Here is a 24194-nt window from a genome sequence, read left to right as displayed (position 1 = left end):
AAAGCAAGCAAACCAACCACCCGAACAAATAATATCCCTCATCTTCACTAAATCTTCTTTGATTTGCCAAGATCTCCATCCTTGCGGCGTTCCTTCCTTCCTTCCACACAGAATTCCGGTCTGGTCCTTTTCTAAATGCGACCTTCCTTTCTCAGGATGTGAATGGCCTGGTGTTTCTCTGCCCCTCTGACTCAAGCTGGGTGAGGGCCCTGCCTCTTACATTTCTTTTCTGTGCTCCGTATCTGGACACAGGCTAGCACAGGATGGAGAGTACTGAGACTGAAGAGTCCACAGGGGCTGCTGAGCCACCATGACCACAGTGAGGCCACATGTAGGCTTCAGAGCCTTACGACCAGTTGTCATCAGAACAGAGTTACTCTAAGACCCTCCCCTTCAAGGTCGTGGAAAGGGTTGACTAATGAAACATCCTAAGCTCTACGGTCGAGCCAGGCACTTAGTAAGTGCTCTGTACTATTGCTGCCATGCCACAGAACACACAGTGGGGCACCAAGCAAGTCACACTCTGGCTGTGAGGCTCAATCTCAGTGTTCACTCTCTGCGGAGTGAACTTGCCAAGGTCACAGAGCATTCACGACAGCACCAAGGACAGTGACATCTAGAAGGCGCTCCACACGGATCAGGCAAAGCGTTGTCACCTTGTCCTTCTCACCCAGGGCTTGCAGGGTGCGAATCAGAATCCTGCCTTAGCTCAGGGTGGACCAATCAAGCCAAGAGGTCATGGCAGTGAGTCAGCTCCAAGAGCGAGGGGGAGCAGGCTGTGAGATGGACTGATGCTTCGCCACACTGCCAGCCCAGGGAGATGCTGCGGCCCAGCTGTCTGCAGGGCGCTAATTCTGGGGCTCCACAGGCCGCATGAGCACCTGATGTGGGCTTGAGGAAGGATCACCACTGGCACTTTTTATTTACTGACTTATTTTATTATTACTATAAATGGCAGCTTTATTCTACCCATTTCCCCATCAAAAGTGTACAACTCAGCAGTTTTATAGGATTCAGAGTTGTGCAACCACCGTCTTCTAGAACGGGTGCTCAATACGCCGATCGCGATCTACTAGTTGATCGCAAATGTAGTGTGGGTAGATCGCATGGCATTGAAAACACAGATGTAAGCCTATCATCAATCCCGTCACTTAATTGATATACAGCGCAGCCAATCCGATGCCATTTTAGGTGTCTAGCGCATGGGCAAACAACTGCGTTAAGTCAGCAAAACTGACAAGCTAAGCTATCGCCAATTTTTAAACCTTGTTTTTTTCTCTCTTAAACGTAAGAAAGGGTATTAAAATGAGTGGAGGAAGCTCAGAAGCAACAAAGCCCACATGGAAGAAGCACACCAACCTGTGTGACCACGAAGTGTCTAAGGGATTAGGTATCAGGCATCAAAGGACAAAACATCATATCAGTGTGAATGAAGGGGAGTGCAGAGTGGGGACCCAAAGCCCATCTGTAGGCAACTGGACATCTTACAGAAAGGCCTCGGGGAGGAGATGAGCCAGTCAGGGTGCAGTGTAGCAACAATGAAACATATAACTTCCTTTAGTTCTTAAATGCTTCCTCCCCACCCACTATCATGATCCCAATTCTACCTGACAAATATGGCTAGACCAGAGGATGTACACTGGTACAGATAGGAACTGGAAACACAGGGAATCCAGGGCGGATGATCCCTTCAGGACCAGTGGTGAGAGTGGTGATATCAGGAGGGTCGAGGGAGGGTGGGGTGGAAATGGGGTACCGATTGCAAGGATCTACATATAACCTCCTCCTTGGGGGACAGACAACAGAAAAGTGGGTGAAGGGAGACGTCAGACAGTGTAAGATATGACATAATAATAATAATTTATAAATTATTAAGTGTTCATGAGGGAGGGGGAATGGGGCGGGAGGGGGGAAATGCGGAGCTGATGCCAAGGGCTTAAGTGGAGAGCAAATATTTTGAGAATGATGAAGGCAATGAATGTACAAATGTGCTTTATACAATTGATGCATTATGTATGGATTGTGATAAGAGTTGTATGAGCCCCCAATAAAATGATGTAAAAAATGAGCTGGGGAGCTGGACCAAGTAAGAGGACAGAAACATTCATACAGAATGGGAGATTTTGACACTATAAGCTGACATTCAGCTGAAGTCCAGAGCACATGAACAGTTCTGGAACTTACCTGCACAGGGAAAGTACACAAACATGAGAAAATATGCTATCTCCTGGACTGCATTATTCGGCTCTACTTATTTATGTGAGTCAACCTTGTCCAACATAAAGATCATTAAGTCCAAGTACCGTTCCACCATGACTGATGATCAGTTGGAAGTGTGCTTGAGGATGGCTGTCAGCAGCTACTGTCTGGACTATGGCTCATTCCATTCAGTGCAAGTCATCAGAGTAAACTCAGGTAATGACAAAACATTTACATAGCTAATTGTGTTGTGAATATGGATTCATGCAGTTATGCAAGGTACATAAACACACATTGTACATATAAAGATTTCTCAATGCACTTACGAATAAATAAGTAAATAAATATGTTTTGCATTTTTGTAGTTGGAAGATCATTTTGACTTGATCATTTTATAAGTAGCCTGCATGCTGAAAAAGTGTGAGCACCCCTGTTCTAGAACATTTTCATCACTCCAACAAGAAACCTCATCCCCATTAGCAGTTACTCTCCATTGTGCTCCAAACCCCCCAGACTCCTGCATCTATGGTCTGTCTCTAGGGACTTGCCTCGTCTGGACATCTCTGAGAAGTGAGATTATACAATATGTGGTCTTTTTTCACTCTACATTATGTTTATGAGGTTTATCTAGACTACAGCGTGTGCCAGAACTCCATTACTTTTCATGACTGAATAATATTCCATTGCATGGACATACCAATTTCCGTTGATTCATCAAAGCACAAACATTTAAGTTGTTGCCACTTTTGGGTTGTTATGAGGAATATTGTTACAGGTGTACTTCCACTTCACGTGGACCTATGTTTTCATTTCACTTAAAAAAAAAGTAGTTAGGGAGCGCCATCTTGTTAGAAACCTCCGAGCCATGAGAGCCAAGTGGAGGAAGAAGAGAATGCGCAGACTGAAGCGCAAGAGAAGAAAGATGAGGCAGAGGTCCAAGTAAACAACCAGGTGTCCCTCCGAAGCCACAGCTGAAGGACTAGGGAGTGCCTGAGGCTGGGGGACACTGCTACAAGCTGTTGACTGCGCGCTACCCACTGGCTCCGCATCTGCAACTCGGTCGCCGATCGCTGAGAGACCCGCCACCACCTCTCATAACCGGTCCGGCTTTGAGCCTTTGCCCTGCCCTAAGACAGTCTGGACTCGTTCTGCCCGCAGCTGTGGCTCGATGTAATGTGCACAATAAATCGTCTTGGCTGAAGACTCAAAAAAAAAAAAGTAGTTAGGGGTGGATGGTTGGGTTGTAAAGTGTATATTTAACTTTATTACAAATGGTTCAAGTTTTCTTTCCCCAAAACCATTTTATTAGGATCAATACAGATATCACAGCATTCCATAGTCCAATTACATCAAGCAATATTGTACAATTGCTACCACAATCAATTTCAAAACATTCTCTTCCTTCTTGAATTCCTTGATATCAGCCCCCCATTACCACCATCATCCCCTGGCACTGCACCCTCTAAAATCCCTTATTCTACTTGTTGCCTTTATAGGTTCAGCAACTCTGGGTTTCATATACTGAAAAACAAAAAAAATGCATAACAAACATTCAAGAGGGTTACCCCCAATGACCAAATGCATCTGAGATAAACCCCAAGATGGAAAACAAAAACAAAAATCAAACCACCCAGCCCACAGAAATTTTGAAAATCAGATCAGGCCCAATGTGCATCAGAGGGGGAAATCAACTGACCCAAGTTTTGTTTATTTTTATTTTACTATTATTTTTTATAAAGGGGCCTGACTGCTCTGTTCCTGGACCCTGCGGTGGAGATGGGATGACAAAGACAGAGCCTGCTCTTGATATACGCACAGTTGGCATCTGTGGGCCTCAGTTAAATGTAAGCCTTTGTTCCAAAGGTTGCCTGCAAGGACCCTTCCGGGTAAACAGTGACGAGAAGGTGTTTGCAAGGGGAAATCAGTCAACGAAGAAAGAGCCTCTGGGTGGGGAGGTGGGTAGCCGGGCAGAGAGCTTACTTGGCAATTTGCAGTTTGGCAGCCTGGGTGTTTTAGCACACTGGAATCTCCTGACTGCTAGTTCTTTACTTCCTTTAATTAGCCTTCCCCACTTACAGTGACAGGTCAAGATTTCTAGGAAGTGCTCCAGTCGATCCTGTCTGAAAGCCATACACCCCAAGAATTTCATGCATCTGGGCTGAACTGCATCCCGTTACTCATCACTGACCTGATCAAAACATCCAGTGACCGGAGCCTCCGACTTATGCAGCCCCATGTGTACCGAGGTTTTCAAAGGCTGATTTCTTTAGAAGAAGATTACCAGGCCTTTTTGCAGTGACACCTCTGTGCGGCTGGAGACCGTCTCTGGGGAAGGCCCAACAGCAGTATTAGTTCTGGTGCTGTGGCTTTGTGTTCCCTGACACACCTGCTACCCTAAACAAGTATATTATTGCCAAAGTATCCTATCGCTTAGGAAATATCTCCCCTGGAAGAATGAAACAGTTACATATTAAAGCTTTTTAAAATGCAGGCACGCATCAGTTGGTCTCCATGTTCCAGCCACTGCAGACCCACTGGGAGTCTATTTGGTAGGAAAATAAGTTACTGAAGTTTAAAGGCAAAGTCTGCTCCCTGGAAGGCACGTGGAAGTAGATCCAGGGGCCCAGCAAGTCTCCTTCAATAGCAGCGGTTCTGAGGAGTGCGATTTCCCAAGGAGGGAAAATGCAAGGTTCTGAGCAAAAGACTGAAATTCATTGCCATGAAGATCAGAGAGGGAGAAATCACATTCGCTTGTGCCTCCTGGTTTTCATGATTCTTTATCATTTACGATCTCACTTACTCCTCCAATTACAACCCCACCCCCACCCCCCACATGCACACTTTCATGATGAGGAAGCAGAGGCCAGGAGAGACAGAGGACACCACCCAAGGCTGCAGACAGAGCAGTCACAAAGTGATCTGATTCCCGCAGGGAGCTCTACCCCGCTCTCCACCGCCTCTTCTACAGATAAAGGTAGTCTAGTACTGGACCTAAAACCATACCCTCCTTCTCTCTCCCCAAAGGCCCATCCAGAACGAACGACTCTGTTAACTAAACTTATGTACATTTACTTGCAGGCCCTAGCCTGGGCACTGAAGATCTTGTGATAAATCAGAAAACATCTCTAGCCTATTAAGCCTGTGGTATAGGACGAGAGATGGCTATCTAGAGAAGTCCTAGATACGATGGTGTGGGAAAGGCTGTGTGGGAGCACAGAGAGGGATGGCTTAGGCTGTTGTCACAAAAGGGGGGAAATCCACGCTCGGCCTTGAAGGATGAAGGGAAGGTTGTTGGAAGACAATGGGAAAAGCGTTTTGATGGCACCGGGTTATGAAACCCTGGCACCTTCAGGAAGCAGGCAGCCCCTGGAGGGAGCCTGGAGCCCAGTGGGGCAAGAGGCATAGCGGGAGGGAGAGCTCACCAGAGTCTGGACCCCAGAGTCTTGAAGGCCAAGCTCAGGAGTTTGGACATACCCCACTGGAAGGTCGTCCATCCCCCTGAGCAAGAGTGTGACCTGGTCAGAGTGGATTCTTAGAGCCAACGGGTGGAGGAGTGAGGTCGGGCCTGCTTTCAGGAGTATCCTCAGTTGATGGGTGGTTGACCCTGCCGATTTGTAATGTGCTAGCACTATGCCAGCTGCCTGGGTTTGGCAATTGACTGGCAACACTTCTGGGGAAGCTGGGACTTGCTTGAGCCTCAAGGGCAGGTGCTTGTTGACCACTAGTGATCCTGTTGCAGTGGTCACCAGTTCAGTCCCCATATGAGGATCCTGATTCGCTCCCCGTCCAGGGAAGATCCCAGGGCACCACGAGTCCCTGTAACCCTAGTTTGGAAGAAGGCAGTGCTCGGTGGGGATTGCAACAGCTCCCCTCTCTCTCATCTCCTGGGTGCTTGACACCCTCACCCCATCACTGAGCACCCAAGGACTGTGTTCTAGTTCCTAGCCTGGCTCCTTGGAGCCACAGCTGGCCCTTGGACGCAGGCAAGCGGGGCTACTGAGAGCTCTTCCTTTTTCCAAAGGGAAACTGAGGTACAGAGAAGGGCCAAGGCTTGTCCAAGCCTCCTTGGTTCATAAAGGGGTGGGGACTCGGACACTCACTCAGTACAAAGAAGGGTTAACAGTGAGGGGGTCCCTTAGGAAGATAGGTGGGCACAAGAGCTCCAACACTGAACTCAAGACAATCGTGAAGATGAAGCAGGTGGGGGCAACCATTTTTCCTGTTGTCCAGCCTCCCCCCCCCCGAGTCTGTGCTGACTAGCAGCAACAACAATTGTGTCAGGACTCTGGTGAAGACCTCTTTCCCACCCCCCACCCACCCCTGTCCCTGCTCTGCTTTTTCTATGCCAATCCACCTCAGGACCTCCTTGTTCTTTAAAACAAAAGAAGGTGTTATTGATCTATAATTCACATACCCATCAGTAAGTCGCTTTCAAAATGAGCTGTAGATACATCATCACAATCAGTTCTAGTACCCCCTCTACCCGCCTACATTCGTTATTTGCTCCCCAACTCCCCTTTCTCCAGCCCCCATCCCCGTTAAACCATTGCATCTGTCATTGTCTCTAAGCATCCAATCCTTCAATGCTTTGTAAACTGGGAAACCTAACCAAAACCCTAAACAACCAAAATGAAGCAGAAAGGAAAAAAATAATATAAAGATAAAAATACACAGTAAGGAAGAACAGCCCACCAGCAATAGTTTAAAAGGCCAGAGAGGAAATTTCTACCATGGAACAAGTGAGAACTACTTAAACCTTGGGCAAATCCGGTTGGGTCAGGAGGTGGGTAGGGAGGTCATCTGACCAGGTTGCATCTTATGCTGTAGTTCCATCACCCACAATCTCGTCTACAGTCATCTCTGTCTGAGAGCTAAGCTGTTCCCATCCCTCGGCTGTGGCCAGAGGGGAGCTTCCAGGGCCTTAATCCGACTGGGGACTCTGCAGATGGGTTTTGGGCTCCCACTGTCCTCCAGAGCCTTCTACAAATTGGATGTTCACAACTTAAGCTCTGGTACTTGCCTCTTCATCATATTTGGATTTTGTCACCATCATCTTTGGATCACACAGGCAGGCTGGTGTGCTTCTTCCATGTGGACTTAGTGTAGACGGCTGCATGTTGGAGTACAAGACTCCAGTCACTAGCCGGGCACCCTCTGCTTTCTTCCCCACACTCTGCACTAGCCCCCTGATCTTCAGCGATCATTTCATGAAGGTGTGTATCCAGCAGGCCATATTAGCCAAACAAACTGTTCTTGAATTGGGGCTAGAATTAAGTAGGAGGCCAGAATCCATCTGCTTCTCCACAGATTCTGAACAACTCTGGTTTAATGAGCAGTCATATTATCTTATGATAACAACAACAAAACCCCAAAGAAACAAGAACACCCACCTTCCCCAAACAAACACAACAGAAAAACATTGTCAATCATCTCCCTGGGGCATAAGGCATTGCTGACATCTATTTATCCCAGGGCATGGAATTTAAGGGAGTGTTGAGAAGAGACGTTTATGCAAGTACAGTCCAGCTGCGAACTGCAGCCCATAGGTTGCTGCTCTGTACAGATGGGATTCTTAAATGATTGCGCTCTGTTTCCATTGGGCCTGGGGGCTCGTGCCAGAGGAAGATTTCCTGTAACATTGCTCCCAAGGGCAGATCCTTTACCTCCCAGATGAATACCTGTCCTATTCATGCAAGGGGCGCGTGGAGAGAGTAAATACATGGTGGTTCTGGGTCCCCTTTCACTGGATGCCCAGTAAGCCAGGGGTTCCACCCAAGGTCCAACAACTCCCATTCCCACACTCTTGGGGTGGCTATCCATGGCTTCCTTTCACACCAGGGGATTTCAGTACGAAGTCCAAGGGCTACAGGTCATTTTGAGGTAGGGCCCATTTTGTTCCGTTGGGCTTCCGGCGTGACCCTTGGGGGATGCCACGTTCCTTGGAAAGCCAGTGTTTATGGTCACTATAGTGCTTACTTAGTCCATGACCTGGCTCATCAGGTGAAGGTCTTTGGATGCCTAAAATCACTCTTCCAGGCTGCTTCCCACAAAGGGTAAGGCAAATTCCCAAAGCCTAAAGATAAGCGTGCTGTACAGTCGCCTGCTTCCTGCAAGCCTGGTGACCACTCCCACTGGAGGAAACTGAGGCTCCCAGTAAGTGGGCCCCATGTAACAGAGGCCTGTCCACGTGATGCCTAGCAGATGCATTAAGCTGTCTCCCAAATCTGGAGACAGATTTGGAAACAAATCTCTTTCAACACTGATGACAGTCAAGCTGGCTGTGCAGAGCGAAGCCCGATGAAGACATGGGCCTCTGGAGACGGAAATACTTCTCGAGTAGACCTGGCAGCTGACTTGCAAAATACCTCGGTGTTAAGATCGGCTTTTGCAACAGTTATTGGGTCAAGGCAAGGAGACCACAATGCTCTGGGAGGTTTTTTTCTTTCTTTAAATCTTTTTATCTCTTTCTGACAAATAATTCCGATTCCCCCACCAGGCTGAGAACTGCCAAGGGAAGCTGCCCTTCCCCCCGGGGTGGCACCCACTTCCTCCCAGGGGCAGGCCAAGCGTGGCTGGGTTTGCTATCTCCCCGGCGGCCCAGGTACTGCCGAGTTTGTTTTATGGATGGGTCTGTCGTGAGTCAATATGATAATGTTTCCTGTGAGAGCTTTATTTCCCTGCATTGTTTGCAAAGCCTGTACGTGTGTTGGAGCACGTACTCCTCAGGGCCTGTGAGTCTGCTGTGCTCTGGTGGACAGGACACCCCTGGGCTGTGGGCAGGGATCCCGCTGGTGGCAGGGAGAATGAAGGCGGGGTGACTCCTGGGGTGGGGAGGGGTGTGGGGGTGTGGGGGACGCTGACTGGTCCAGCTCCCTGGACCCCTCTGACTGAACACCACTTCAGTCTGTTCCACATTGTGGGGGCCTCAGGTTTTGACAGCCGCAGCCGCAGGGCCCTCTGGAGACCTTTACAAACTGCTATTCCAATTCAGGATGGACAGGGCCCTCCCTCTGAACACCTCCATCCGTAGATGGGGAGATCTAGAGCGGTGGCATGATGTGTTTGAACTAAGCTAACCAATCGGGAGGCTGAGCAGGATGGCGGAAAAGCGGGATCCTTGGTGCTGGGTGGTGCTGTGTTCAAATCCTGGCTTTGCCACAGGGCATGTTACCTTGTGCCAAATGGGGTTCATCTAACTGACTGCACAGAAAGGCTGTGGACGGTAAACCAGGAAACAGATCTGGAAAAAAATATCTCCACAGGAGGAGTCGGGAGAGTATTCGTTATCCCGTTCCCCGTTTTCTCTCCTACGGGCGAGAGCTGGAGCGCCCTGGCCAGCCTGCACCAGTCCAGCCTCCTCGGGCGAGGGTCCCTCAGTCCTCCTTGGGACCCTTGAATCAAAGCCAGGGGCTCAGAACATCTCCAGAACGGAGAGGAAATGGCCTGATGCCGGGAGATGCTTATCAGTGCTCCTCAGGCTTAGCCAAGAGTTTTAAAAGGAGAAGAAAGGGGAAAAAAGAGAAGAAGAGGAAGAAGCAGCTAGAAGTACCCTCGTTCCCCTTAGGTTCTCACCCCACAGCGTTCAGTTCCTTCTCGGCCCCCCTCCCCCACATCCTTGGCAACCAGGGTAACCTCACGTCCATGGTGCTAAGCTTACCTGGCCTTGTGCCGCCTCTTTGCACCCTCATTAGCATCTCTTGCTGCTCTGGAAGTTTTCAGTGGGTATGGAACGTGGATGCATTTGTCTGCCCAACCTTCACCATTCCTTCTTCTAGAAATAGCACCCAGTTTGGATTTTGAGACACACACCCCCACCCCACTTCATCCCACCCTTTCATTAGAAGCAGGCATTACAACTCTCTCAGAGAGTTAATTCCGATTCCTGGTGACCCTATAGGACAGGGCAGAATTGCCCCGTGGGTTTCCGAGACTGGGACTCCTTATGGGAGTAGAAAGTCCCACCTTTCTCCCATGGAGCACTTGGTGGTTTCAAACTGCTGACCTTGTAGCTAGCAGCCTGACGTGGAACCACTAAACCAAGCAGGGCTCCTTGCAGTCCTTAGAAGATGGTCAATTTGGTCCAACTCTTCTGAACCTGAGGAGTACACGTGATCCAGCCCAGGCCCATCCGACGCTGTTCTCCTGAGTCTCAAAGGGACCCACATAAGGGCAGACTGATAGGGTTAGAGCCTATTTCTGCCCCAAAGAGGTTTCTTAGTGAGATGGCCCATAATTTCCTGCTGCTTCAAGCCGGGAGCTGCAGGTGACCTGTCCTTTCCGGAGCCTGGAGCGCCCTGGTGGCGCGGTCTGGTTAGTAAGCGATGCGTGGCTAACCTCCAGGGGAGGGAGGTGAGGATTCTGCTCCCACTGAGACTTACAGCCTCTGCTCGTCGATCTGGGGGGTCTCTACGAGCCAGAGTCAATTCCGTGACAAGGGGGTTGGTTCTGTTTGTGTTCTCCACGGCCTGCTCTGTGAGCCTTCTCTCCCTTCGCTTCCCAATCAACTGTTTACCTCAACGTCTCAGTCTGCGTCTGCTGCTTGTGACCAAAGCCCCCAGTGTGTATACACAAGGATCTGGAGACATCTCGCCTCTTCAGCTTCTCTCAAGGGCAGGAAACGAGCCATTCATCAACCAGTCACTTGCTTTTTCCCACAGACTGTTACCGAGAGCTGTGACGGCTGCTGGGAGTTCGTCATGGAAACACAGTGCTTGCCTCTAAGCCACCCGGAGGGTGCTGTGCTGCTAGTGAAAAACATGGCGCTCCTTCGCCCATGCATCACATGCTCATCAAGCATGCTCTGACTCAGGTGCTGGGTGGGCCGGCCTGCAGGGGAGAAGCGAGAACTTGGGTCCACACACGGCAGGTGCTCCAAACACAGCCAGAAGCCCGGCGGGGCCGGCATCTGCAGGCCACACAGAATCACCCAGGCCGCAGGCTGCCCAGCTGTACCCCAGGGAGGGAGTCCTGAGGGTTGAATCTTGATGTTTCATGAAACATTCTAGGTTTGTTTTGTGGTTTTATCGAGCTGTCATTTACACACCATCCATCTATCTATTATAAGCGATTCCATGGGAGTCCTGTTGGTGGAGAGCCGACACGTCGGGCTGCTAACCACATGGTCGGCAGTTTGAAATCAGTGGCTGCTCCAAGGGAGAATGTCTGGGCTTTCTACTCCCGGGAAGAGTCACCGTCTCGGAAACCCCCAGGGCCAATTCTCACCTGTCCTACGGCATCGCTGTGAGTTGGTATGGACAGTTTGGTTTTTAAGTGATCCAATGACATTTTAGACCGTTTCTAAAGTGGTGCCACCAATCCCCAAATCCGCTTTTACGATATTTATGTGGCCTTGAAGAATCCCCTTGTGTCCGTGTGTGGCATTCAGTTTAAAATTTTAAGATGAATTAATTATTTCTGGAGGTGAAATGCACATGACGTTTATGTGAACAATTCCGTGACATTTTAGTATGTTCATCATGTAGTGCAGCTACCACTGCCCCTGCCCCCTCCGTCCCCACCTTGTTCCTAAAGGGAACCTTGTCCCATTGAGCATAAGCAGTCGCTCCGCCTCCTCCAGTCCCTGGTGACAACCGATTCACTTTCTGCCTTTAAAGCATTTTTTTTAAAAGCTAACACAAAATTTGAGAACCTGTGATTTATTCCAACCCACTTAGGGTACCAATGGGGACAGTGAGGTGTGGAGGGGCATAAGGACTTACCAGGATACAAAAGGAACCAGCCTCATGGTTCAGGTTCACCTCCAGAGCAGCCGGCTGGCAAGGCCCAGGTTCTTCTCCCACATGGGGGACAGTGCTGGGTGGAAGCTACCAGTGTGGGCGTGGGAGCCCCCCTGTGTGAGCTCAACGATGGCTCCCCCATTTACAAGCTGTTGCTTAACCTCGCTGTGCCTCAGTTTCTTCATCTGGCAAGTGCAGAGAATAGGACTTCCTAATAGGTCAGTGGGGTAGGGGGTGGTTCCACAAGATCGAATAAGCTGAGCACTTCTCACAGTGCAAAGCAAGTACGGACTCAGGGACAGTGGACTCATACCCCCCTTTCCTTTCCCAGTTGACTCTTGCAAACTGGCAGGGGAAATGGCAGTGCTTAGACACCACCAGCCCAGGCCCCACGTGGAAACGTGTGTGGGCAGGGGCAGCTTTCTAAGAACGTGGTGCCACAGTCCACCCCGGGGTCCTGTCATCCCATTTGGTGAATAGTGCAACCTCCAGGGGGCTTGCTCAAGTAGCCTTGGACCCAGCAGGAAGGCAGTCCTCCGCTGTTCCTTCCTCCCCAGTTTCAGCAGTTTCCCAACGGGCCCACAACATACACATTTCATCAGCATCCGAGGAGCCTGGCTCCCTCCCCTCCCAGAGGGGCCAGCTGGGATGGAGGCTGCCTCGTGGTGGTTCTGGATGATCAAACCCTGTCCCGCCCCCACCCCCAGCCAGCACTTCTCTGCTCTCCGCCAAGCATCTGGACTTCTGGAGGCAGGGCAGGGCACCCCGACAGGAGGAAGCCACGTGCCCTTTAAGCTGTGCTTTCAGCCTTCTGGAGGAAGGTCTGAAGAGCCCGCCAACCTGACTGGGAGGTGGTCTACCTGGGCAGGGAGCTCTGGGAACACACTGTTCCTGAGCAATCTGCGGTGGGCCTCCATCTGGGTAGTAGGTCTGCCTTTTGGGCAAGTTCTTTGGGGACAGATGTCCACTGCCCAAGCTCTTCGCCCTTCCTTCAGAGTCGCTTCGGCTTGGTCACTAGCTGCTTCCTGCCCAGTGCACCGTGTGCCTCCTGGGGCTCGGCTCGCCTAGCTCAGGCAGCAGTGGCCTGGGTTCCCCCAGAGTTACTTCTACCAGGGACTCAAAGAGGGGAGGTCGAGGGCTGGAGAGACCATGCAAGCAGACAGAGAACGATATGGAAAGCTTAAGGAGGAGAGAGAGAGAGAGAGAGAGAGAGAGAGAGAGAGAGAGAGAGAGAGAGAGAGAGAGAGAGAGAGAGAGAGAGAGAAGAGGGAAAGGAATAAGGAAATAAGGCTAATAAAATATTACAACCCCATTTTTGTTTGGGGCCGGTGTGTGCTATTGACCAGACAATTTGTTTGGCATATTAATTTCTGACTTGGCCTAATGTAAGAGGTTCAGAAAGGAATGAGCGATATCATCTCCTACCTCCAATTAGGTGAAGAAGTTCCTCGTCATGATCTTTTTCGACAGCCTGTGCCCCCAGAGGCAATGGAGCGGACTTTTTGGGATAAACAAAAGAGATTAAGGGAACAGAAACAATCCAAGTATGGGGGAAAGGGTCGTGTTCTCTTAGGCGAGTGGGGCCGGAGAGGAAGCTGAATGGCAAGGGGCTCCCCAGAGGCCTGTGGGGGAGTCACTGGAGCCATGGCCTGGGACTTCCGAAAGAGATGCCTCTTCCCCTGCAAGGACGGAGTCACTGGCTTTGATTGACTGATGAATATTGCAGAAGCAGAATGAACACTAGAAGCCCTTTCTTAACTTCCCAGATTGCCCCCAAGTCGAAAACATGTTGACCTGATTTAGCAAGAACATGTATTTATTTTTATATTTCAGTGTCATGGAAGCGATGATCTTTGTACCCCAGTACAATAAACAACAACAAAAAACAAACCAGTAACTGTTGAGTCCATTCGGAACTTGGCTCCACAGGGATTTGAATGACTATGACCTTCTGGAAGCAGATCACCCGGTCTTTCTTTCAAGGGACCTCTGGGTGGGCCCAGTTACCAGCCTTCTGGTTAGTAGCTCAGCCCTTACCCATTCTGCCCCCCAGGCACGCATCCCTTTATGTCTTGTCGTCAGGTGCCGTCTGTTGCGTCTCTCTCAGTGACTCCATGTACAACGGTTGAGACACCGCCGGGTCTTGTCTTCTCACCGTGGTTATGTTTGAGCGCATTGTTTCTGCCAGGGTCCATCCAACTTGTCCAGGGTCTTCCTCTTTCCCATCGATCCTCTGCTTTATCAACACTGGTCTCCTTTACCAGGCCATGTCAAAATATGGGCGTGATGCCTTCAGGGTAGGTAAGGTACTTAAGGCTTGCCATCCTTACTGCTAAAGTGTAGACAGGCTGCCACCCTTACTGCTAAAGTGTAGACAGGCATAGGACATTTCATTGACTGGAAATAACCAAATATTAACCGTGGTGGTGATGTTCATTTTTGCCTTTGTGTTGTCCACAGCTTTTGACCTTTTCTAAATGGGACATGATTTCACTTTTTTTAAAAAGGGGTAAGTGGTCATTTATTTTAATTCCTTCCCCAACATTTTTATTGGCATATGACTCACATATCGTACAGTCCAATAGTTCCATCGCATCAGGAAAAGTTGTCCCATCATCACCACAGTCAGTTTTAGAACATCTTCTTTTTTGCTCATCATCATCTTTTGCTCATCATCATCAGCTCCATTTCCCCTCAACCTCCCAAGGAACCATTAATCCAGTTACTGTCTCTATAGATTTATCTATTCTGGATTTCATACACTGAAAAACATTACAAACAAACAAGAATAACAAAGTAAAGCATATGAAAGACCTCAATTGAAAAGGAAGCAGAAACGATTTAAATGAAAACAAATTTAAATGGATCAAAGGTTAGCATGCTAAGTTTTAACCTAACTGCATGGGCAACAATTCACTTTCCAATGCTCTCTGTGTGGTAGCAAGTCTGTTCACATCCTGGTCCATGGTCAGAGGGGATTCTCCTGGGGCTTAATGCACGTGTATTTCCCTTTCACTTAAAAAAAATTGCAACAGCTTTAAAATAGGTGTAAAGCAGCGGTTCTCAACCTGTGGGTTGCAACCCCTTTGGGGATCTAACCGTGGGTCACCCAATTCATAACAGTAGCAGAATTATAGTTATGAAGTAGCAAAGAAAATAATTTTATGGTTGGAGGTCACCGCAACATGAGGAACTGTATTAAAGGGTCGCAGCATTAGGAAGGTTGAGAACCACTGGTCTAAAGGAGATCAAATGATAATATATTACATTTTGACCCAACCATCTGCTCTAATCGACATTTCAATGCTCTCTGTCAGCGTGATTTACTTTCACCATAAAAACCATTCTAAAATGATGAAGTCGGCTTGCAACCCTTGTTGGTGAAGGTTTGTGTGAGTGTAAGCTGAGTGGCATACACAGTTAACGTGCTTACTGCTGACTGAGAGGTTGGAGGTTTGAGTCTGCCCAGAGGCAACTTGGAAGAGAAGCCTGGCAGTCTACTCTTAAAAGTCAGCATACGGAGGCTTCACAGACTCACTGTTCGGAAGGTGTTCATGGCAATTGTCTCTTGACCAGGTTGTCGTTTATTCTTAATTTCTGATTTCCATTAGTCTCTACTGGCTATTTTTTTCTGCAACAAATATAAATTGTATAGTGCAAAAAGTGATCAACGTATTTTCAAAAGGCAAGGTGAGGAACTGCACTGTCCCCCTGCCCTGAGGCCCTCCTGGGCAAATGAGAAGGAGGGACATGGTGGGGGACAGGGTCAAAGCCATGTCTGGATGTGTTGATGATGCTGGATGGCATTGAGGACAGGACAGGCATACAGATCTTAAATGGAGCAATAAAGCTGGGGAGGCAAGGAGCGTAGGACCAGATTTCCAAGGCTGTCCATCAAATCCTCATCCATCCAACCGGAACATTTGCATGGAGCTTTTGTTGAAAGCGCCCTTATCTTTGGCTGCACACATATACAACCCTGATGCCTGATAAGTCGTGAGGGGCCTCCTGCGTCACTCCTTCCAACCGAGCCTGGAAGAGGATGATTCAATCCACAGGAATTTACTGCATCTGTGGATCTGGCCGTAGCGATCCATGGGACAGGGTTGGTGGGGAGCCCATGAGCTTCCTCTGATCTGTGTGTTAGAATCCTGGATCGAATTATTCCTGGCTGTGTAGCCGCTGACAAATTATTTCAGCTCTCTGAACTTCAGTTTACTTCTCTGTGTGAATGAAGAGAATGTGACTTTCCCAGCAGGGGACTGGCACCAGGGTTACAGGGGGATAGGTACAAATGCCAAGCCCCCAGTATGGCGACCGGCACATACTGGGTGCTCAGCAGAGGCCCCCTTCCTGTGGGTCTCCTGTCATTCCCCTTCACTCATGGGTAAAAATATTATCAACGCGCAGCAGGAACAAGGATGGCAATAATCACCATTACTACCCATCTCTTCTGGGTCAATCCCTGTGCTAAAAGCTTGTTGACCAGCAATCTGTTCTTACCGTAACCCTTAGAGGCAGGGACTACGATGTCTGATAAGGGTGCTGCAGTTCAAAGAGACCAAGCAATTTGTCCAAAGCTTCACAGCTCGAAGGTAGCACAGGTACCGCTCCGTCTCAGATCTGTCTTACTCTTGGCCATCAAATGATACTCTTCTCCAGGACAATGGAGGAGACACAGAAGGTGGAAGAACTGACTCTGCTTGGAAGGGGCCTGGCACTAGCAGAATCAGGAGAAATTTCTCAGAGGCGATGGTTTGTAGCTTGTCCGGCTCTATGCTGGGCAGATAGAAAGATTAATGACGAGGACTCTGCCCAGAAGGCCCAGCTTGGGAACCTCTGATCCATTTCAATACAGAGGATACACTGATTCACAAACATCTACGTGACCAACAAATATTTACTAAGGACTCCAACAGGCCTGGGCCTAGAATTCTCACCGCAGGCCTGCAACCCGGAGGTCCTCATCCCAGCGAGGAATGAGGAAACGGCGACTCACAGAGGCCAAGTGACTTCCCTGGTGCCGCTAAAGCAGCCAAGGGCAGATCAGGGTCTGAATTCAGGTCTGACTGGCACCGAATGCCCTACGTTCAGCCCCTGAGCTACACTGTGGACCTGAAGGGTCACTGCCATGGAGATGCTGCAATCAACACACAAAAATGGCCCCCTGTGCCCCACTGTCCATGCACATTCGGTGCAAGGCCTCCAGTGCTTAGAATAAAGCTCCACACTGGGGTGGAGCTAGCCTTGGACTTGGCTTCTGACTCTGGTACTTCATGACTCTGTACTTTGGGGCCTGCCACCTCTCTTCTCTGCCTTGGTTTTTTCATCTGTTAAAGGGGGTGATCCTATCTTCTCGATCCCAGGGCTGTTGTGAAGACAGGCAGACATCTGTTTAGTGCCCCGTCCTATGGCCGCGGTTTGACAGACACCCGACGGAGGCTTGTTGTGTTTGTATCTAAGGAGCCCCGGGTTGTTTATCGGGCCTCTGACTGGCAAACCCTTGACCCAAACTGTTGCACAACGTTGCTCCTGATCATCTGAGCCTTTGCACCAGAGCTCCGATCCCCAGAGAGCGCATGGCCTTCTCCTAGGCTGCTGAGCCCCACACGTGTGGCAATCATTGCCTCACGGGGTGGCCACTCTTCTTGCAATGTGGGGTATGTAGGCAGCCAAAGGCTTAGAAGTGTCACCACCTCATGCTCCCTCCCAGAGTGGGCCTGCTCCACTGGGAGATTGCTAAACAGATCCACGTGTCGCTGGCACCGTTGAGGGACTATGTGCCAGAGCTGGAAAGGGCTGAGAGACACATGGTCCCAAGAGGCACCGCTGGTAGAGGACAGATGTCCGACCTGACCATTTCTCTCATATGTCCAATGTCTACCTTAGAAGACCATCGGCCATCAAGATCAGATAGACCTGGGCTCACGTCTACACTCTACCATTTCTTAGCCATTCGGCTGTGGACAACTCACTTTCCCTTTCTGAGTGCCTGTCTCATCTGTTGAATGGGATTTTTTTCATGCTTCTGGTTCAAGGCTGTCATGAAGATTAAATGACATGGTGAGGGAAAGTTCCAGACAAGACCTGGCCCAAAGTGAGTGTCACATAGGTGACGATTTCCAGTGTGACCTCAACCAACCCCCTTTTCTCTGTGGACTTGAGTTTCTTCATATCCAACAGGAGACCTGGTAGCCTCAGGGGGCCTTTCCATCTCTCAAAGCCCTCTGGCTGGTCCGAAGCTGGAAGAGCAATCTAGGGTGGTGTCAGCCATCAGTCAGGAAACAGGGGCAGACTCAGTTCACTGTTAGTCAGGGCAAGCTGCAGAGAGGCCTAGGTCTTCCTGCCCCCGACTTCTAAGCATTAAGCACTTCCCTTTGCAAGGGTAGAATGGGGCCACCGCTGGCCCTCTGCCCACCATTAAAGTAGGTGGACTCTCCTGGGCTACTTTCAGTCACCAGAACGTATTCATTTTTTGGTTCTTGTGAATACTAGCCTGGTACTGGTCTCTTCTTAACTTTCTCCAAATCATACATGCTCTCAGGCAAGGGGGTATGAATTAGACGTGGCATAGTGCTATGGCAGAGTGAACATTTACCAAATATTGAAGTCGCCTAATGAATTGCACGTTGGGCTACTAACCCCAAAGTCAGCAGTTCAAAAACCAACAGCTGCTCCTCAGGAGCAAGAGGAGGCTTCCTGGTCCCTCTAAAAGAGTTACAGCCTTGGAAGTCCAAGGGGGCAGTTCTACTCTGTCTTAGAGGGTTGCTTTGAGTCGGAAGCGACTTGCTGGCATTAAGTTCAGTTTGGTACAGGCTAGGTACTGTGCTAATAAACGGGTGTGTGGGCTGTACTCAAGATGAACCCTAAAGATGCTACACTTGATCTTAGCCAAAAGGCCGAGAAGCAATGAAGATGAACCTCTAGTTAGTCATGCCCTTGAATAGTCCCTTCTCATACTGAACAGGCTGACTTCTGGAGTACTCGATCTGCAGAAATGACAGAGTGCGACGTCTGGGCCATGAACTGCATTATGGGGTCCACCTTTCTGTCTTTGGACTACTCACTCTGGGGGAGGCCAGCCGCCACATTGCGAGCACAGTCAAGCCAGAAGGTCTCGGGAGGAGGCACGGAAGCCTTCTGCTAGCAGACACGTGAGTTAGTCATCCGGAAAGCAGGCTCCGCAGCCCCCGTCGAGCCTTCAGATGATGCAGCCCCAGCTGATACCTTGATGGGTCATGCCAGAACTTGGGTCACACCCTCCAAGCTAAGCTGTTTCTGAATTTCTGAGCCACAGAAACTCTGTGAGATCATAGAGGATGATCGCTGTTTAAGACGCTAGCGTTTGCGGTAATTTGTGGTGCCCAGAGGGTCCTGTGGGAGTGCAACATGATATACCAGTGAGATAGACCACTCATTTCTTTGAGGGTCTCTTTCTTTGGGGGTGGGTGGGCTTAAGCTTATTTATCTTTGTGGCTATCATTTCTAAGAGCACACACTGAACCTCTCTCTGGGGCAGAGAGTACACATGTAGAGATAGTTGGAAGGGGACTCACCGGGTGGGAGCTGGCGACTCCAGTGTTGGTTGGAGTGCCAGTGCTGCTGTCTGTACCTGAGAGGGGAGAGGCTGCTCCACCGACTTACTGCCCCAGGTGACAACATCGCACCTTAAACACTGTGCCACGGCTAATAATGAAAAACGTTTGGGGCTCAAGGATAGTGTGCCGAGTTCCTGAGTTGACAGTGGCCTTGCCCCTGGGCTTCCAGGCCAGAAAAACACACCTTGTCTTTCTTGGAAGTGTTTTCCAAGTGTTGTACTGGTCATCTTTGTTTTTTAAGGTCAACTGAGATTTCTGCTGAAATCGGAGAGATTCGGCTCCACTGTAGACCCATCTTGCAGGTGATGTGCATCTGGTGGCCCATACCACGCCCCAGGAAGAGGGGTCATTTTTGTGCAGGCCCGGGCTTACCCTGGGCTGTCAGAATCCTGCACCAGGCTACCCAATGTCTAGTCACATTTGGCCCCCAACTTTCCCTCAGTGTTGTGGGAGCCTTCTCTGCCTGACCTATGGGATGAAACTGTCCTCTAGATGAGAAGTATCGAGAGTCTCAATCTACCGAGAGCCGTGGCTGCCACACTAGGCACTTAGAGGGGGCTTTCTTCCATCGCTGTCTTCTTCTTCCCACACCTCCCCCAAACACGGCTAGTACCTGCCTCAGGTGCAGCGGGCATTCTAGGCCATACAGAATCAGAACCTGTAGCTCAGACATAGAAACTGCTCCCCGGTGAGTCTCATACCCCCCTTTACCTTCAGGGCACTACTTTCAGAAGAGATTGCCAACCGTGCACCCAGAACCCTGCTGCCCAAGAGGTCAGAGTTGTCCGCTGTGCTGAACATCTTCCACTGGACGCAGCAGCCCCATCCAGCCATCCTTGCGCTGCTTTGCCCTCTGAGACCTGGCCTGTGTGGTTCATATCCACAGGGTCCTCACTGCCTGGTTCCACACTCAGGATGTCAGCGAGAACAGCCAGAGGTTCTGCCATTGATACTCCAGTTTCCCTCTCAGTGCAGTCCTCATGGGCTGGTTATGTCCCTTAACCAGTGGTCACTCATCCTGTCAGGTCATCTTCTTCCTACCCCTCTCTCTCTAGGTTCTGGTGAGTAATTTCTTTCCCTGTCACTGTCACTAGCTCCACGGACCTCACTCTCCTTTGTGGCTTTCCAATATCTTAGCTGCCACATGGTGGACAATCTTTTAAAATAAACCATCTTCACATCGCCCATTGATTTGTGTGGATCCTAATAGTCAAGAGAGGGGCTCTTGTGGGACAGTGGTTACATTGTTAGGCTGCTAATCTCAAGGTCAGTGGTTCGAAACCATCAGTTGCTACATAGGGAAAACATGAGACTCTCTACTCCTGTAAAGAGTGACAGTCTCAGAAACCCACAGGGCAGTTCTACCCTGTCCCATAGGGTGGCCATGAGCCAGAATGGACTCAATGGCAGTGCATTTGGTTTTAGGAGCAGTCAAGGAGATCTATGGGGCGGTCTCTTTGGCATGGATTGAACCCTTCTGACTTTCCCTCATAAGGGGCAGCGGCAGGTTGTATGGTCCCACTTTTGTTTTCCTTTGGCCACAGACCCTATTTTTAATGTGGAGATGTTCTCCCCTCCACAGCGGGGTCTAGACAGGGCTCCAACCACTGCTTCAGAGGCAGGGCAAGTGACACAGGGCTAAGCCCATTGGCTTGTTGCATTACTGATTGGCTTGTTGAAGCATCGTGTGATCATGGCTGGTCCATTGAGATCAATGCTTGGGCTATGATTACACAGAGCGACCTGGAGCGTGTGAGGTCACCTGGTCCGTTTTCTGCCGGCATTCCCATTGTTCTGCTGGGGGCTGTCTTGATGGCCCTGGACTCCCTGGGATATTGAAGGCTCACCTCGGTGTGAAGTGCTGTGTAGGAAGAATGGTGTCCTCCTTTCTCCGCCAACTTAAAACCTGCATGCCTTTGGGGCAAAGTACCCAACAATTCTGTGTCTCACTTACCTCTTCCTTATAAGGGGCCTACCTATCTGGGAAGATTAAACAAGGTAATTCACAAAGAGGATTTGGAACAGAGATTTTGCTCAAATGTGGGTCTCTTCCTTCCTACGTGTCACTGGTGCTGGGTAAGGAAGGGACTTAGGGAGAGCATTCTAGTGGGGCTCAGAATTGGACCTCCTGCCTAGGAGGTTGGCGTCCTCACTGGATGAAGCTCCCCAGAAGTGTGCTGACGTTCTTCCTCTCTCGGAGGTTCCACAGTTGCTCTGGGCTTCAGATTTGGGGGTCCTGCCCCACTGGCTCACCAGATGTGCCCAGTCATGTCTGAACTACTCCACTATATTCCAAGTGATAATCAGTGCCCATGTCCCGTGTCTCCAGCTGGGGTTATGTTTTGTTAGACCACCTCAGGAGCTAACTGGATCCCAGAAGGAGAGTATGGGCCAGGCCCGAGTGGCGTCAGGCAGAGAGGGACTTTGGAGGCTGCCTTCTGCTGACTGGAGAGAGGCCCGCATGCTGCCCTGCTTGGTGTCCTAGATTGAGCTTCCCTACAAAGTCTGGGGCGTTGCCGCAGAGACTGCTTCTAACAGCCGCTGGGCCACGGCCAGACATGGAAGACAGGTGAAGGGCATCCACGAGGCAGGACAAGGAGACGGGAAGGACTTGCTGAAACCCAACTGCCCCCTGATAGCTGAAACATGTTCCTGTTAGTACTTCCTTTCTTGATGTTAAGACTGCACACTTCAGATTTTTTTTTTAACTACACATTTTGGGAAAGTAAGAGGCCTTTTAGGATCTGGATTCTGCCTTATTCCCCTTTGATTTTTTCCAAAAATATGTTTAGAACTGGGTCCCAATCGGTCAAGCATCTTTGCCATTCCATGGACTGTTCCATCCTCGTCACTTCCCCATTGACCAACTTCTATGGCACCTTTAAGACTTAGCTTAGGGGTCCTGCCCTCCCGAGGCTGAGTTAGGTGTCTCTCCTTTGTTCCTGCAGCCTCCGGCACTCAGTTCAGCCACAGCCTGTATCCCTCTGAGTATCAGTTTACTCGTCTGCCGCACTCACTAGAAAGTGTGCTTCCTGCAGGCGATCCCATGCTTCCTAGGGGGTCTTTCTGAATGAGGGAAAGCCGCTGTGCTGACTCACCTGGTACCTTAGTCTGGGCTCCCTGACGAACCAACCCGGAGTCAGGATCAGAGTGTAACTCAGTTCTTTGGGAGGTGAAGAGAACACCGATAGGGGAGGGAGGCAGGGAGCTTGGGAGGGAAGCTGGCCAACAGAGGAATGCTTTCCAGGGGCCCCTGCTGTGGGGAGCTGGCGCTTCACCCCACTGGGGAAAGCATGGCACGTGGGGAGCCAGTACGGTACACTGTCTCAGAGATATTACCCGAGGAGTGAGGGAGTGGGGTTATTTGCACCCCAACTCTGTCCCGCCCTTGGTTGAGGGCTGCTATCTGAGAGCACTGAGAGCCTGGCAGTCCAGTCTGCTGCCAGGAGGCCAAGTGGACAGGCAGCCTAGAGAAAGTCCCCAGGCAAAGAGACTGAGGAGCTGGCAGGGGCAGTGCCTTCAAGTGGTCAGGGCAAGGGCTATCTAGGTACGGGTGGATCTCCTACACTTGTAGGAGTGCAACTGCCTCCTCAATGGTCTCCCTACTCCAAGGGGATGACACACTCCTTGCCACCCCCTGCCAGTCTGTCCTATTGTGGTAGCTTGGCTGTTGCTGTGATGCCAGGAGCTAGGCCACTGGTATTTTGAATGCCAACAGGGACACCCTGGTGGACACATTGCACAGAGCTCCCAGACTAAGAAAGACTAGGAAGAAAGGTCTGGTGATCTGCTTTCAACCTTTGCCCCCAATGGGAATACTGTAGGTCACAACAGAAGATTGTATGATACCATGTTGGGAGATGCGCCTTCCATTGGAAGACACTGGAAGTCCAGTGGCAGCAGCAGGTGGTACAGGCCAGGAAAACACTTCATCCTGTTGTCTGAGGGGTCACCAGGAGCCGGCAGGCAACATGACATCTTCCTCGGGGGCAGGGCCAGCCTTACTCATCTTTATGTCCTCAGCAATCGGCACCCGGGCCTGGCTCACAGCAGCTGCATGGTGAGTAAGGCACAAATGAATGAGTGAAGTGGTTGAGTAGAGTAGCTATCTGGTTCTCAACATCCTTCCTCCTACTGGATAAATGAAGGGGCACAAGAACACAGATGAGAGGTGGGGGAGGCGGGGGCAGGGTGCCCAGGGCAAGGGGGAGGGAGGTGGGCAGGAGGGGAAGAGATGGCAGCTTGGCCATGCAGGTGGCCTTGGGAAAAGGCTCACTTCCTATATGTTATGGGATGGGGACGCTCTGCAGGCTCCTGGGCCTTGCTGCTGTGGGAGACCGTTTCCGCCCCAGCCTGTGGGGATTGCGTGACTCTCGGAATGCCGGGCCCTGGGTGTGGAAGCGAGCAAACGCCATTAGCCATATCAGTGATCTCCCGGTGCAGATATGGAAGTTTGAGGAGGCCCAGCCGGCTCTGCCTGACTGTAAAGCGCCGTGATTGAGGCGGGTCACGGGGAGGTGGAGGTGATTAAGGGGGGCTGAGTCTTGCTGACTTCCTGCCCAGCAGGTAGTGGGGACCAGAGAGCGAAAGGATGGGGTATTAGTCATAGTGTAAACCTGAGCACAGAGCTCATAAAACGTAGGCAAAGACTGCTGGGGAG

Source organism: Tenrec ecaudatus, chromosome 5 (assembly GCF_050624435.1).
Source record: "Tenrec ecaudatus isolate mTenEca1 chromosome 5, mTenEca1.hap1, whole genome shotgun sequence".
NCBI lineage: Eukaryota > Metazoa > Chordata > Mammalia > Afrosoricida > Tenrecidae > Tenrec > Tenrec ecaudatus.
Note: the sequence above shows the minus strand (reverse complement) of the source record.